The sequence below is a fragment of the Amblyomma maculatum genome, chromosome 3, assembly GCF_055883805.1.
Source record: "Amblyomma maculatum isolate TAMU_Amacu chromosome 3, ASM5588380v1, whole genome shotgun sequence".
Lineage (NCBI taxonomy): Eukaryota > Metazoa > Arthropoda > Arachnida > Ixodida > Ixodidae > Amblyomma > Amblyomma maculatum.
Window position 1 is genome coordinate 126728568 of NC_139346.1, and position 18024 is coordinate 126746591.

General features: G+C 45.8%; 1 long non-coding RNA gene across 1 annotated transcript in view; it reads left to right on the forward strand.

Annotated features, from left to right (window-relative positions):
* Window positions 1-10964, forward strand: part of LOC146195969 (uncharacterized) — a 54101-nt gene extending 43137 nt beyond the window's left edge. The window contains exons 2-3 of the long non-coding RNA XR_014705616.1: window positions 7675-7759; window positions 10835-10964. This is a non-coding gene — a long non-coding RNA (uncharacterized LOC146195969). The remainder of the gene's footprint in view (window positions 1-7674; window positions 7760-10834) is intronic.
* Window positions 10965-18024: the final 7060 nt, after the last annotated feature.

Consider the following 18024-nt stretch of genomic DNA (forward strand, 5'->3'; position numbering starts at 1 on the left):
CGGTGCCGACCAATTCGTCCAGCATGCCGAGGCCGCTCGCCAGCTGGCTAGACTGAGAGTCCGGACACAGCAAGGTAAAGATGCTCGACGGTACAACCTTCGTCACAGGGAGGTAATTTACAACCCCCTGGCGATCAGGTTTGGGTGTGTACACCTGTTCGCCAGCGGGGTCGCTCCGAGAAGCTTCTGCGCCGCTACTTCGGCCCGTACGAAGTACAACGCAAACTCAGCGACGTCACCTACGAAGTGACCCCGCAAGGAACTGTTCGCTCATCCCGACGGCAAGCACAATCGGAAGTCGTACATGTCGCCAGGATGAAGCCCTTCTACTCCCGCTAGGTCAAGCTACATGTGTTTTTTTTCTTTGCTTCCTTTAACTACTTGATGTGAACGCGCATCCTCGCCGACTACGGTTATCCTCGACCTCGCCACTCGGCATCGGGACGATGCCTTTTCCACCGGGAGGGGCAATGCCGCAGTGTTCTCTTACTGGCGCCGCCATGTGGTGAGCTCGGGAGACTGGCACGCGCTCGTCTTCTTCGCTCTCGGTGCTCGCCCGCCAGTCGGTTCCGTGCCTGATCTTGCCGGTGCTTTTACTTAATCCTAAGTAAACCTGCTGAACCAGTTTCACTGGCTTCTGTGACAATATGATAGGGTAAGCCATCTGCTCAAAGGCATTGCAGAAGATGTCTACCGCGTCCTCATTGCCAAGGAAAACTTGAGTTCGGTCTCTGACGTTATCGGGCACTGCTGAACATTCGGGGCCCTAAAGACTCGCCGCTTTACACCGAAATTTGGACGGCTCGCAAATGTGACTACAGTGGCTAGCATTGAAGAATCGCCATCTCAAAGTCTCCTGTGCGCCATCCGTGAAATTGTTCCAGATGAGATGTCAAGACGTGAGCTGCTTGTCCGGCCCAATGGCTTCGCAGGGGACGTATATGCTCGTCCAACTTATGGGGGTGCGTGCCTGCCGATGTCCGCGAATGTCACCGACTTTGTCTGCCGCGAAGACCTATACACTCCGCGACCAAGACCTGAAGAGAATTTCCAACAATTCTCTTGCCATCAGCGTAGAGTTCCTCGCTCTTACTCCAGTCGTACATCGCGCCGACCGCCGAACAACTACATCGTCCCGGAACCACGATCCGGATATTCGTCACGGCCTACCATGCAGAAACCAGCTGACACGCCACTTTTTGAGAGACCTCTTCCGGTGTGCTACCGGTGTGGTGCCGCGGGTCACATTTCTCGCTACTGCAATCGGCGCACATCGTTCCGGAATCCCCCGACGGCACCGAACCGACGCATCGTCCAGCCCTAAATCGACAACTATCGGCCAGAACATCCTACCCGGAGGGGCCGTTTTCAAAACGAAGGGCACCCCATCGCCAGCGTCTGACCGTAGTGTGACACCACCTCCGGCATTTCGTGTGCGCCGCTCCCCGTCTCCATGGCGCCGATCTCCACCACCAACGCAGGAAAACTAGCCAGCACGGCCAATGGAGGTGAGGTCGCTGGAAAATGTGTGCTGCTACCTATTATTCCTCCGTCTGTGTTCATGTTAAGAACAAGGTCAATGTCATCCTTGATGGTTTGCCAACGATGGCGTTGGTAGACATTGGTGCTACAGTTTCAGTAATGAGTTTAAAATTTAAGAACCTTTTGAAGAACAAAGTTATGTTTGTCTAGGACAAAACTACAAATTTTTATGGAGTAAGTGGAGAGTTATTGTATCCGGTTGGGGTATGCAGCGTTAAAGTTTCCTTGGGGGCACAGTATTTCCGGCGGAGTTTGCAGTACTGCCTCGATCTACACACGACGTAATCTTGGGCATTGACTTCCTGCATATGTGCTGCGCTACAGTTTACTGTCGAACGGGAGAGCTAAGTGTTAGTGATTCTCTTCCTCGTGTACTTTTGGAAGAGACATCAAAATATGAAGACGTTTTGTGTGTGTGTGATGAAGTCGTCATACCGCCACATTCAGCAGTATGTGTCCAGGTGTCCTGCTCCCGTGCTATTAACGGCTCTTTTGAGGCTACTGTGGCGCCTCTTAATTTGCAGTGCGTAAAAAAATGCGTTACTGCAAAATTGTTTGGTTCGCGTGAAAGAGAGCCGTACCGGACTGTGGACTATAAATTGCTCATCGGAACCAGTTGTTTTTCCAGCGGGTTCCAAACTAGCTTCATGTAGCGCAACTCTCCCGAATTGTGTAGCTGTCCTTACTCCTTCCCTAGACAACCCCGCTACTAGCTCACCTGCTGACGAAAAGCTTCTTCCGATGATCAGCGCATCGTTGAACACCTCACAACGACAGATATTGAAGAACCTCTTGTCCCAGCACCTATCCGTCTCTGATTTCAGGCAGTCCGACTGCTCTCAACGTTTTCCGCTGTCGCGCGCACGCCAAAGGATTGACACGGGATCTGCCCATCCGATCCGTTAAAAGCCGTACCGTGTGTCACCATCAGAGCGTAACATCATCACCGAGCAAGTCCAAGACATGTTGAACAGGGGCGTAATACAGGAATCCTCCAGTCCTTGGGCTGCTCCCGTGATATTGGTGAAGAAAAAAGACGGAACATGGAGTTTCTGCATTGACTATCATCGCCTCAACTCCACCACTAAAAAGGATGTGTATCCTCTCCCACGCATCGACGATGCCATAAATTGCCTTTTCTCCGTGTCTTATTTCTCTTCAGTTGATTTGCGATCGGGTTATTGGCAAATTCTGATGGACCCTGCTGACAAGGAAAAAAACTGCATTTGTTACGCCGGACGGCCTATTTGAATTTAACGTGATTCCCTTCAGCCTAAGTAATGCGCCGGCCATATTTGAAAGATTTATGGACACAATACTTCGTGGCCTCAAGTGGGAAATCTGCATGTGCTATTTAGACGATGTTGTTATTTTTGGCCGGACTTTTACTGAACATAACACGCGACTCGATGTTGTTTTAGATTACCTACAGAAGGCTGGCCTTGTCCTGGATTACAAAAGTGCCGTTTTGGTGAACGTCAAGCGCTGGTACTCAGGCATCTCGTCGACCGCGATGGAGTTCGGCCAGATCCACAGACGACTGCAGCAGTTGCAGCATTCCAACGACCACAGGCTCAAAAGGAGCTCCGAAGTTTTCTGGGCCTGTGTTCCTACTTTCGAAGATTCATCCCAAGGTTTGCCGACGTCGCCTACCCTCTGACATCCCTTCTACAAAAGGACGTCCCTTTCGACTGGACCTCAGATTGCGACGCGTCTTTCCGCCAACTAAAGTTTCTGCTTACGTCACATCCCATACTACGGCACTTAAACCCCTCCGCTCCGACTGAAGTCCACACTGGTGCAAGTGGGATTTGTGTTGGCGCTGTGCTTGTGCAACGTTCGACAACAGGCGAGCACGTAATTGCGTATGCAAGCCGTTCCCTCAGCAAACCTGAGCGTAACTACACTGTTACGGAGCAGGAGTGTCTCGGTGTAGTTTTCGCTGTTCAGCGGTTTTGGTGCTACCTATATGGACGCCATTTCATGGTTGTGACGGACCATCATGCCCTGTGTTGGCTTGTCAACCATCGTGATCCATCTGGTCGTCTGGCACGCTGGGCCCTTCGTCTGCAAGAGTACGACTTCACTGTTTCGTACAAAAGTGGCCGCAAACACGCCGATGCAGACTGTCTTTCACGTCTTCCTTTTCCTACGACTGAATGTCACTCTGGTGATTTCGATCATTACATCGCCTCCGTCGTGCCCGAGTTTCCCGACGCCTAGGCTTTGAGGACTGCGCAAGAGACCGATATAACACTCGAGCCTCTGCTTGCGGAGGCGCGGGATTCCACTGCCTCCAGCTCATTTTGTCTCCGTGATGGCCTTTTGTACAAAAAGGCTTACTCAAGCACCGGTACGAATTTTCTGCTTGTGGTTCCCGAGATCTACCGCTCGTGCATATTACGCGCCATGCACGACGACCCCACTTCCGGTCATCTGGGCTCAGCAAGAACGCTCCATCGTGCCCGCGAGCGGTTTTATTGGCAAAAAATGCGCCAGACGACTGAGCGATATGTGGCGAGCTGCACTGAGTGCCAACGACACAAACGCCCTACGTCCACGCCACAGGGCCTGCTGTATCCTGTGACTCCACCACGTGGCGCATTTGAGAAAATCGGAATCGACCTTATGGGTCCCTTCCCGAAGTCATCCGACGGAAATCGTTGGATCGTGGTTTGTGCCGACTACCTCACTCGCTATTGCGAAACGGCAGCTCTTCCTTCAGCTACCGCTCACCACGTCTCCCTGTTCTTGCTCCATTCTGTGATCCTCCGCCATGGACCTCCGCGAGTGATCATTAGTGACCGAGGTCTCCAGTTTATGGCAGATGTTGTGGAAGAACTTCTTTGGTTGTGTGCGTCGCATTTTAGGCATTCCACACCATATCACCTTCAAACTAACGGCTAGACGGAGCGCACAAACCGCACACTCACAAACATGCTATCTATGTACATATCACATCTGACCAGAAGAATTGGCATACTATACTGCCCTTTATAACGTTTGCATTCAACACTGCTACCCATGAGACTACTGGCTACAGCCCGTTCTTCCTGCTATATGCCCGTCCTCCTCGGTATTTTGTAGATACCATTCTTCCTTACTCCGTCCATGATGAACTGTGCATCGCGGAAACTCTTTGTCGAGCCGAAGAAGCTCGCCGTCTCGCCCGTTTGCAAATTCTCGCTTCGCAAGAGCTTTCAAAAGCCGGCATAACCATGTGTCTTACGCCCCTGGAGATTTAGTGTGGCTTTGGCGACCTCACCGAAAGCGTGGTTTAGCGCAGAAAATGTTGGCGCATTACGCTGGCCCTTACGTTGTGCTTGAACGCGTCAGTGAAGTGAACTACCAAATAGCACGTATGACAGCAAGTGGTCGTCGTTCAGTCAGAACTGAAGTTGGCCATGTCGCCCGGATGAAGCCGTGTCACTCTCGTGGAAACGAATAACTACCTCGCCCGGGGGGCTTCGTCTGCCCAGGGGGAAAATGTAACAGGACAGAAGAAGATGAAGTTTAGAACACAAGTGAAGGAGAAAGACGTTGGAAAAAGACTCTCGTGTCGGACGCGCTGCCGTTGACCAGCTGACCTCCCTACCCTATCGTCTTGTTGTTCAGCGCTCCGACGTCTTACCCCCTTCGTAACAATATAATCGCATGAGGACCTAGCAGCTGTGTTTGGCAAGGGGTGGAAGTAGGAGCATTACGACGGTATTTTGCTTGCTCAAATTGTCGGTAATCTAAGGAATGAGTAGACCGTCGTACAGTCTTTAAAAAGAGGAGGTTAAAAGCATCGTCATCAATTACCTTTAAGGTGGCCCTTCTCGTCGCCCTCGGGCAGGGTGTTGTTCACCTTCATGAATACGTGATGAATGTAATTCGGTCGAGTACTGGGCTCGGAATGCGAGTTCTCGTTCAGCGCCGAGCTTGCGTTCGACCGGCTCGCCAAATAGATGTCGGAGCTTCTCATGCACATATCCCAGGATGTGTGGCAGGGTACATGAGTCTCAAACCAGGAGCGCGGCGTACCCGCCAGAGAGAAAATGACGTTCGCAAGCATAAGGGTCGCGTTCCAATGGTTGTGTGTGCTGACGCGCTCGTACATTGTGAGCCAGTCTTCTGCGTCGATGTGGTTGCTTCCGCACAACATGTTCGGATCACGAGGCTGCTTCATAACTGCCGTGGGAGTTGGATGTGCCGCTTTAGATGTTGCATCGGATGTCACAGTGCTGATACCAGGCTGGCGGCCACTACGGAGATCGAGGTTTGTATATAAAGTACTTCCAGCAATCTTCCACCAAATGGCAGAGGATAGCACATCGGTAACTGCAACAATTCACTGTCAGGGGCACACCACCGGAACGAACCTAGCTTAGCTTCAGTGTCGTCTTGCTCACCACACCAGCACGTTATCGTCGTCTCGTACGGTATACCTTAACTGTATATATATATATATATATATATATATATATATATATATATATATATATATATATATATATATATATATATATATATATATATATATATATATATATCATCATCAGCCTGATTATACCCACTGCAGGGCGAAGGCCTCTCCCATATTTCTCCACTTAACCCGGTTCTGTGCTAGCTGCATCCACTTGACCCCTGCGAACTTCTTAATCTCATCCGCCCACCTAACTTTCTGCCGCCCCCTGCTACGCTTTCCTTCCCTTGGAATCCAGTTTGTTACCCTCAGCGACCATCGGTTATCCTCTCTTCGCACTACATGTCCTGCCCATGTCCATTTCTTCTTCTTAATTTCCACTAGAATGTCGGTAACTTGAGTTATTTCTCTGACCCACTCTGCACGCTTTCTATCTCTTAATGTTACCCCTACTATTTTTCGTTCCATAGCCCTCTGGGTTGTCCTCAACTTAAGTAGAACTCTCTTGGTTAGCCTCCACGTTTCAGCCCCATAGGTGAGTACAGGCAAGATGCAACTGTTGTATACTTTCTTCTTGAGCGATACCGGCAAGCTGCTATTCATTATCTGCGAGTGCTTGCCAAATGCGCTCCATCCCAATCTTATTCTTCTTGTTATTTCCTTGTCATGGTCCAGATCTGCGGTTACTACCTGTCCTAAGTAGGAAGGTAGGCTTGAAAATCAATATGCAGAAGACTAAGGTAATGTTCAACAGCTTCGGGAAGGAACAGCAGTTTACATTAGGTAGCGAAATACTGGAAGTAGTAGGCGAATATATATATATATATATATATATATATATATATATATATATATATATATATATATATATATATATATATATATATATATATATATATATATATATATATATATATATATATATATATATATATATATATATATATATATATATATATATATATATATATATATATATAAAGGCCCCCGGCATCAGCAGAATAGTAATCAGAAATTTTTTGCTTTGCTCCTATTCAGGCAGCTTTTGAGAATTTATTAGGGAAATGAGAGTACATTTATATCGCATCTACACCTAAATTCTGTTTTCTGTATTGTTCCTCTCATTTTCTTTTTTCGAGTGGTTTCTATCGGGCTGAACAATTTTCGTATTCCGCGCTTTGACCACTCCATTTAAGATTTTAAAATATTTTCATACATTATTTCTCCCAAAGAAATCATAATGTTAGTCACAAAATCCTTCGCCAAATTACCTTCCTCGAAATAAACGTTGAACACAAAAGAAAGCACGCAAAACTTTATTATGCAACAAAACAGACATGACGTCAACCAGGCTTATAACATAATGCGTTGAGTGCCGCCAAAAGCTCACTGTTTGCAGGAGAGCATACGTACGGACAAAAAATATTTATACTCTGAAACGCTATTACCTCGCTAAATTACAATTTTTCTAAACGCAATCAGTTGCCGTCCCAAGCGACCACAGCATTTCATGATGCAAAGCTTTCTATAGTCATGTACTGTCAAGAGTGTACGAAGTAAGTGAGGCGAGTGCTTCCAAGCATGGAAACCAGAAAGCGTCACTCTCTACGTGCACTTTCAATTCCACCATTGCGCACAATGTAAGATACGTGCTCAAGAACAATTCTTCAATAATGAGAAGCGTGGTCACAAGTATAATAACATGGGAGCTTTTCTTTTTGTAGATGTCATCCTGGAGGAGAGAAAAACGCGTTCTTCTCAGAGCGGAGTTTGTTTGACGATGGGCAAGGCTTTTGCTTGGGCGGAACGGTAAGAAAAGTACACCTGAATCTGAAAAGATTACAAGCCACTTTGCTGTATCGCATTCGCACCGGCTCCACTCGCACCCCTGCGTGCAAGTATAAGACGGGTCTGGAAATGCCTCCGCTGTGTTCCACATGTGCTGTATGCAGAGAAATTGAACGCTACATTGAGTGCGGTCCAGGACACAGAGCAGAAAGGAGTAATATGTTCGCATCCCTTAAGAAAATCGCAGTCCCCCACAGTTAGGTTCTGAACATTGCCTACCCGGGCGGAAACCGGTCTTCTAGAAAGGAAGTTTTACGCCTTCTTTTAACTTTCTTGCAGGACTCGGATCTGAAATCGAGATGGTGACAGAAGGGTGACTATTATCTATTACGATTAACTATGCCTGACTGGCTTGTGAACACCATTTATGATTTAAGTGGTGCTACGGTGGCACTATTGCCGTCAGAATCCGCAAGGATAATTCAGCATGCAGTCAGCAATAACATTTTTTTCAAACTCAACCTCTCTTCGGAAGAAAGCATTTCTTCTATTTTGGCCATCCGTTAAGGCTTCTGTCCGCATAATTGGCGCCCTTTAGAGTAATTGGTTAATTAATTTTTGCTTCTCGATTTAGTAATAAAAAAATTGAGTTCAATTTAAAATATTCTAAAAATTGCAAGTGTTTACACCGCCATTTTCTTATGAAAATACGGCGCTAGTTCATTTTAGAAAGAAAAGATAGTTGTTTTCTACTTCTGAGTATACTGCTTAATATTACATCGTAATGATGCTTAAATGCCTGACTTACATTCCACTGGTCCTGCTTTTTTCCCTTCATAATAAAATAAAAGACCTTCTGTGTGCACTGCACGTGCCTGGGATTTTTCGATTATATTTATGGACGTAAATGTACGAAGGATTGAACAATAACTAGCATGTACCCAAGCAGTGCCATGCGGCTACAAAGGATTGTATAGAGATTTGGTACATAGCTCCGCGTTACTTCAGATTTCGAGAGTTAGTGTTATCCGGATGTTCGCTTAACAGGACTAATTTTCCTACACCCTAAAAGTTTTACGGTTATAGAAAAATTCTAGAGGCAGCGATTTTGACTATATAGATGCATGTGGTGTAAGTGGATTAGTAATGTATTCGATAAGCCAAAAATACTCCGCCCGTAGTTACTGTGTGAAACACATTGAAATATAATCTACTGTAAGTCCAAATACTTCATTTTTATATTAATCTCTGATGTGAGTTTTGAAGAAAACGCTGCACGACACCATTTCAATCCTGGCAGCATGTCTGGCCCCGCAACATCGGTTTTAATACAGAAAACTAGAGCTTTTGGTACATCCAACACGAATCTGTTAGCTCGAAGCTCAGGAGCTTTACAGACGAGCCCTTGTTTCATTTCAAACACAACGTACACGCATAAGTATTCACTTGGGTTTGCCTTCGATGTTAAGATTCTCATGTTAAACACGCTGCAGAAAAGCATTGGAGAAATGAACTATTGAGAGCCTCAGTGACAGCTAACTATATGTCGGAGCCGCTTAACCCACAAGATCATCAACATTCTACAGAAAAGTGCTTTTCATGCTCTTCGTCTGGTTAGACGCTGCAGAAGATGCCGACATTGTGATCATTGCGTATTGGTGAATTCAGTTACCAGACAAGCAGCTTTGGCAGCACAACCATGATATAAAACCCTTGTAGACATTGTCGGGAGGAAAAAGAAACCTTCACTTTGGAGAATTAGCACTGCATGACTTCAAAACGGTGAAATACTTTCGCGAGCTAACTTTGCAGATGTGGAATGTGATAATCAGAATGTGCTATCAATAATTAATTTGGGGCATATTTCTGCCATTTGTTAAAGAAAATTAGGAGCTTTAGTTTGTTGCTTATAGGTTGCCCAGAATATTTGAAGACTGGTGTTTTTCTATAAATGATTGCGTTTATGACAAAGACTACTTATATTCACCCCATACCTAGTCGCATGTACACATTCATTGTAGCCATCTGGTTGCAAACCTTTTTGTTTGTTGTCTGTTATGGCGGCATCGTCTGTACTACCCCTAAAGTTAGCAATTTCACACAAGCCTTTAACAATATGGCCGGTTAAATGTCTAGCGTTTTTAATTTCTAAACTTATTAGCTAGTTAAGTAACTTTTATTCAAAATCAAGAATGTTTCTCGAAATCATGTAATGAATAGGAAGAATGAAGCAAGAAATGAACTTAATCTCTTCGAATGCACAGTTTGCTTCCACCATGTAGGAGCAACTTCACGTGACATTTTTTGGAACTGTGTGCACATGATGCGTTTATTGTGTTTTACGGCAGGTCATGAAATTTATGTCATTGCTTAATTGCAGGTTACGAGAACGTCAATAGTGGAATAGTTAGTAAAGAGCTTAGGTATCTCTAATAAGCTGTAATTTGATCCGTCACTTGGGCAACCCGACCAGTCAGTCTGATTTAAAGCTCAGGAGCGAGAGTATTTCCCGGGTCAAGGAACTTGTCTTCAGCTTCGCTGGCTGCCCCGTTTATGATAGCCGTTTTTTTTGTCAGCATTGTGACTACGCACGTCGCTATTATCCCGCTCATGATGATTTCAGTCATCCCTATGGATACGAAACTGTAGTCGAAGGGTGTGTGTTCTCAAGGTTGGAACTCGGCGACGCTCAGAATACTGTTACTAGTACTTATCCGACCTACTTCAGTAACTACAGTAATAATGGCAGGGAAGATATTTTCAGTAAAGGATGTTTCCCGTTCAAAAGGCAGATGAATTCCATTACGAAGCCGGAGTTTCACTTAAAGTTTTCCTTTCAACGCAACCATCGTTAGCATCTCATACGCCGTGGTATGAAAGCAAGAGCTCGTAACAAAAAAATATTGCTTTCTTCAAGCATGAAAGACCTTAAATACTAAATAGCTATTGTATTATATTTAAATAGGAATAGTCTACCAACTACTAAATCGTATTACTTTTATATGCATTTGAATTAGCCTCAGCCCAACCGCAGAAACAACAATTTATTATGTTACGCACTGACACAATATTAATTTCGTTTTATTTTTTATGCAGTGCAGCGGTGACCCTCCCTGCCCGTATCCCTGCGTGTGTGCAAACACGTCCAATGGGGAAACATTATGCGTAAATCTGCACGGAAGGAAATGAGTAGAGCAGAAATAAAAACAAGTGCTTGATATTAAAACCAGACTCTAGTGTCCCTTCCACCAATGCACAACACATACACAATGTTGTTTTACACGGGGCAGGCGCTTAATGCTCATCTACTTTAGTACAAGCGCAAGTTTTTCTGCGTCCACATTCAATTAGAAAGCGTTGAGAACTCCCATATAAATAAATATATATATTGCCCCGCTTCTTTTCCAATCTCAACGTCGTACTTAAACCTACAGTCGGTAGAGGCGCCGTTTGATGTCCTCACCTCATTCTGGAGCTTCGGACTCGCAACTACCAGAAACTCCAATGACCGACGACAGAAATCCACCGGCCGCTCCGATGATCGGTACTTCCTTCCGGCTCCCCACATCACTGAGACCCCGCGCTCTTCACTGGGACTGACGGAACTGACTGTGGCGACTGGCTCCCTACGTCAGCGAGACCCCGCGCTCATCAACAAAATGTTATTGAACGCAGGGATGACTGTAGATATAAAATCTGCCTCGAAGCAAGGAAGGTCATGGTTCAATTCGCGATGCTGCGCATGTTTCTGCAGGGCAATAAAGAGTACTTACTGCTCGCAGATGGAATTGCACAAAATACGTGTGAAGAGTGGCCTTATCTAGGGGACCCCTGCCTGCAACGAATTCCCCCACAATTAAAGATTTTGGTCACTTTTGTGCGTTAACGAACTACCCTGACTTGTATTAATATACCAGTTAGGCTCCGAACTTGAATTTAAAGCGGCTCAAAAGCAATTGACCACGGAAATGGTTAGATCTATGCCACAGCGAATGGTGCTAAGATTCTCTGGCTTCGGACAGTCTGCCCTTGGAAACTACATACTTCAAAATTTCATACTAGAACTTTGTTTGGTTAAGACTAGCCAGCAGGGCTAATCCAGAAAAAGGCGGGCTCTAAGCGCAATATCATAAGGCTTACTGCGGCCAGAAAGACAAATGAAGCATATTTATACTATAGGGCAGGCATATAAATTTGCATCTGGCTGGATATATCCAGGAATTTAGTTCTAAAGAGAAGGTGAAATCTTTGGTTATCATTGTTCAGAAGCAGTGTATATAGAAGGTTTCGCAGCCCTACGTGCATGCACGTAATAATAATGACCACGTTTCAAAGCTAGCGTTGTCTTGAAAGAAAATGCGCGCCCTGCGTTTGCTAAAGCAAGCCCAGTTCCGTACGCTGTACGCGAACAAGTCGAGCATGAATTGGCGAATTTAGAAACATCTGGTGTCATCTATCGGGTCGCGCATAGTAGCTGGACAACGGACCTGGTCATAGTTCGTAAAAATAACAGTAAAGAACTGCGTCTTTGTGGTGATTGCCGGGTCACCGTATATCCAGAAATTGAGGCTGAGCATTGCTGCCCGAAGACATGTCTGCAGCCATGAAAGGCGGAACACTGTTTTCCGTTCTTGACCTCTCGAAGGCGTACATGCAACTCGAGCTAAATGAGCAAGTTCAAGAACTTCTGACTATTAACACCCACGGGGGCCTTTTTAGGTTTCGTCGCTTCCAGCTGCCATGGATCAAATATTTCATGGTATGCCAGGGACGGCCTGCTACTTGGATGCCATAATCATCACAGGCGAGAACTATAGGCAGGCTTACGAACGAGTGGAACAAGCCCTGCAGCGTGTGAGTGAACACGGTGTACGTGTGAATGAGAAAAAGTGTGCTTTGTTTCAGCAACTCATAACATACTTGGGACATGAAATTGATAAGGATGGCCTGCATCCGACGCTGAAAAAGGGGGTCGCCATAATAAAGCACCCCTTTCGATCAACGTGACCCAGTTGAAAGCTTTTTTGTGCATGAAAAATTTTTTATGCCCAAAAAAGAAAAAAAATCTACGTGTCGATGGAATTGCATAAACAGGTTTGGGGTGCGACCTGATGCCGGTGAACACCTCCGGCAACGCACTCCCTCACCAGAACAGGAGTTGGCCACCCTGGTGCACTAATGGGCCGCAACCTCTCATGATAAGCTTCATAAAACCCCGGCCCTCAGTCACCAGCGGCTGCGGAACAACTGACCTCGGCGGCGGTCAGATTTGTGACGCAGCAGGGGGTGCTAAGAATGTCTGGCTCCACTGGACAGGCCGCCATTGGAAACTGACCCTGGCAACGTTTAACGTCAGAAACCTAGCTAGTGAAGCTAGTTTAGCTGTGCTGTTAGAGGAACTAGAGGGTATGAAATGGGATTTCATAGGGCTTAGTGAGGTTAGGAGGCCGAATGAGGCATATACTGTACTGAAGGATGGGCAGTTACTGTGTTATCGAGGCTTACCAGAGAGGCGACAACTAGGAGTAGGTTTCTTTGTCAGTAAGTATATAGCAAGTGATATAGATGAATTCAATAGCAATAATGAGAGGGTGGCAGTCATCGTAATTAGGCTTAATAAACGGTATAAACTGAAGGTTGTACAAGCCTATGCACCTACATGTAGTTATGATGACCAGGCAGTTGAAAGCTTCATCAAAGATGTAGAATCGGCAATGCGAAAAGTAAAGACGCAGTATATTGTACTAATAGGCGACTTCAGTGCCAAGGTAGGGAAAAAGCAGGCAGGAGACCAGGCAGTAGGTGACTACGGCATTGGTTCTAGGAATTGCAAGGGGTATTTACTAGTGGAGTTTGCAGAGCGCAATACCTTAAGAATCATGAATACATTCTTCAGCAAACGGAAGAACCGGAAATGGTCATGGCAAAGCCCTAACGGGGAGACTAAAATGAAATTGACTTCATAATGTGTTCAACCCCCGCCATTGTGCAAGATGTAGAGGCAATCGGGAAAGTGCGATGCAGTGCCCACAGGATGGTGAGGTCCCGAATTAGCTAAATCTGAAGAAGGAACGCAACAGATTAGTAAGAAAGAAACTCATCAACGAATTAGCGGTGAGGAGGAGGGCAGAAGAATTCAGGATCTCGCTACAGAATAGATATTCAGCTCTAACCGAGGACGAGGACATTACCCTAGAAGCAATGAACAATAATTTCAGAGATATTATTACCGAGTGCACTGTAGAAGTAGGCGGTAGGATAGTTAGAGAGGATACCGGTAAGCTGTCTAAGGAGACGAAAGACTTGATTAAGAAACGCCAGAGTATTAAAGCTTCCACTCCAACAGATCAGATCGAATTGGCTGAGATATCAAAGCTAATCAATAAGCGCAAGGTGGCCGATATAAGGAAGTAAAACATAGAGAAAATTGAGCATGCTGTAAAGAACGGGGGTAGCCTTAAAGCGGTGAAGAAGAAATTGGGCATAGGCAAAAACCAGATGTATGGGATAAGGGACAAGGTGGACAACGTCATCACGAATATGGACAAGATAGTCAAAGTAGCCGAGGAGTTTTATACAGATCTCTACAGTAGCCAAAGTAGTCAGCACAGTAACGAGATTAGCGGCAGGGAAAAACAGTCAGACATTCCACCAGTGACGAAGGACGAGGTCAAGAAAGCATTATAAAATGTGAAAAGGGGGAAGTCAGCTGGAGAGGATCAGATATCTGCAGATTTGCTAAAGGACGGGGAGGATATAGTGCTAGAAAAACTGGCCACACTGTATACGCAGTGCCTGGTGTCATCGACTGTACCGGAACCATGGAAGAATGCAAACATTATCCTCATTGATAAGAAAGGGGACTCTGAGGACCTTAAAAATTACAGACCAATCAGCTTACTGTCTGTTACGTATAAGGTATTTACTAAGGTAATCGCTAATAAAATCAGGGCAACATTAGACTGCAATCAAAGGATCAAGCAGCTTTTCGGAAACGGTACTCTACAATCGATCATATCCATAGCATCAATCAGGTAATAACAAAATGCTCGGATTATAAACAGCCCTTATACATAGCATTCATTCATTACGAAAAAGCATTTGTGTCCTTTGAAACATCGGCGGTGATGCAGGCATTGCGAAATTAACAGGTAGACGAGCCGTACGTGAAAGTGATGGAAGATGTATGCAGTGGCCGCACAGCAACCATAGTTCTGCATAAAGAAAGTAACAAAATTCCCATAAAGAAAGGTGTTAGGCAAGGAGACACAATCTCCCCAGCACTATTCACAGCTTGCTTAGATGAAGTATTCAGAGACTTGGAATGGGAGCAGTTAGGGATAAGGGTAGATGGAGAATACCTCAGTAATCTGTGATTTGCTGATTACATTGCCTTGCTAAGCAACTCAGCGGATGAACTGCAAATAATGATTGAGGAAAAGTAGAAAGGTAGGCTTGAAAATCAATATGCAAAAGACTAAGGTAATGTTCAACAGCCTCGGGAAGGATCAGCAGTTAACATTAGGTAGCGAAGTACTTGAAGTAGTAGGCGAATATTCCTACTTAGGATAGGTAGTAACCGCAGATCCGGACCATGAAAAGGAAATAACAAGAAGAATAAGGTTGGGATGGAGCGCATATGGCAAGCACTCGCAGATTATGACTAGCAGTTTACCGGTACCGCTCAAGAGGAACGTTTACAACAGTTGCATCTTACCTGTACTCACCTATGGGGCTGAAACGTGGAGGCTAACCAACAGAGTTCTTCAGTTGAGGACGAACCATAGGGCTATGGAACGAAAAATAGTAGGGGTAACATTAAGAGATAGGAAGCGTGCAGAGTGGGTTAGAGAAATAACTTCAGTTACCGACATTCTAGTGGAAATTAAGTAGAAGAAATAAGCATGAGCAGGACATGTAGGGCGAAGAGAGGATAACCGATTTTCGCTTAGGGTAACCAACTGGATTCCAAGGGAAGGAAAGCGTAGCAGGGGGCGGCAGAAAGTTAGAAAGCGGATGAGGTTAAGAAGTTCGCAGGGGTGAAGTGGACGCCGCTAGCACAGAACCGGGTTAAGTGGAGAAATATGGGATAGGCCTTCACCCTGCAGTGGGTATAGTCAGGCTGATGATGATGATGAAACTTTTAAGCCAAATGTTTGCCAAATTTGGAGACGGTTCTTGAATCATTTCACGACTTGCTCCACAAAGAAAGCAAATGGCACTGGTCGCGTCAGTGTGGCGAGGCTTTCACATTAGCAAAAAATTTCTTCTCTGATAAAAGTGTTTTGACGCTCTATAATGTGAAAAAAGAAATTCAGATCACATTTGATGCATCCGAGTACGGACTCGGCGCAGTATAGTCGCACGTCGAAAACGGCAATAAAAAATCCATAGCGTTTGTGTCTCGGTCATTGTCGTCTTCCGAAAGGAAGTACGGACAAATAGAAAGAGAAGCCCTAAAAGTTTCCCGAGTGCTTGTACGGAATTAACATTTTGACGGCCCTCAGTGACTCACTATTCTGTTTGATCGGAAACGGCCGGGCAGCGCGGTAGCCACGGCAAGAGTGCATCGGTGGCTCGCATGTTTGGCTAACTATCGCTACCAAAATAAGCATATACCCGCCGGGGTGGCGCAGTGGTTACGGCGCTCGACTACTGTTCCCAAGGACGCGGGATCGAATCCCGGCCTCGACGGCAGCTTTTCGTTGGAGACAAAAGCAAGGCGCCCGTGTGCTGTGCGTTGTCAGTGGACGTTAAAAAACCCCAGGTGGTCGAACTTTCCGGAGTCCTCCACTACGGCGTCTCTCATAGCCTGAGTTGCTTCGGGACGTTAAACACCACAAACCAAACCAAAATAAGCAATAGGCCGAGATCTGCTATACGTCATGCGGCTGCATTGCCTCGTTTGCCACTACCCGACTTGGGTGACCAGTGTGAGGAAATCTTATTTTTCGTCTCTGAATGAGTTGCCTGAAACAGCAAAAGATGTGGAACGTGAAACTGGGCGAGAATAATTGCTGAGTGCAGTTCGGGACATGATATGACATGGCTGTTCTAGAGCTGTGTCCGATCAATTATAACCATTTTTCATTCGCCGATTTTAGCTCAGCATAGACAATGAATGCCTGGTATGGACCAACAGAGTAGTCAGTCTCGAGTCGCTCCGGAAGCAGGTGTTGGTTGTATTGCATGAACATCATCTGGGCATAGCCTGTATGAAAGCTGTAACAAGATCCATGGTGTGGTGATCTGGCATTGATCATGCTCTCGAGCAATGTGTGCGGAATTGTCAAATATGCCAGTCTGTTCTCCCCTCCTCTCAGCTCGTACCTTTGGCTTCTTGGCAATTGTGACAAAACCCATGGGAGCATGTACATTTTGATTTAGCGGAAGAAAAAGGGAAATTGCTCCTTGTCGCAATTGCTGCATACTCCAGATGGTTAGAAATCAAAGCTATGGCAGTGACAACTGCCAAAAAGGTGAAGTGTGTTCGTTCCTGGTTTGTTTCGCATTGGTTGCCGGTAGAAGTAGTAACCGATATCGATCCGCAGTTTCGAACAGCTGAATTCCAAGAATTTCTCAAAACAAGCAGCGTTAAGCATACGCTCACCCTACCCTACCACCCACAATCTAAAGGAGCGGCAGAGCGAGCAGTGCAAACAGTCAAGAAGGCAGTGCTTAAGCAGCTGCTGGATGATGAAGAAAGAGGCCCTTCTAGGTCGCTGCAGCACAGAATTGATAACTTCGTTTTCTCTTATAGAAGTGCACCGCATACTTTCAAGGGAAGAACACTTACCGAATTATTTCTGCGAAGGAAACTGCGTACGCGCTGGTCGTTACTAAAACTGAGGACTATACATAGAATGAATACAAATGCTGACAAAGTAAAAGCGTCTGCTGCTAAAAGCAGAGGTGTGCAGAGGTTGTTTGCTGTTGGTGATTGTGTGGGTTCGCTCGGTGCGTGATGACGTGGTGGAATGCGCGCCCGGACGAATTACGCGAGTGAAATCGCCGACAACATATTTGGTGTGTGTGAGAAACAAAGCGGTTTGTGCACGCTGACCACTTGCGACGTCCTGCATCCTGTTGAGTGAAAGATCAATTCCAGAGATGGAACTGCCACATGCATCAGACGTAGGGCTTCATTCATCCGCTGAATCAACCCCGTCACCATTGCCAGCCCAGCAAACAAGCGCTGGCCAACCGATGCCACTGCGAAGGAGCACGAGACAGCGACGGCCGTCGCATCGTTTATAATTGTAAAAGAAAGGAAGTGTTATAGCGTT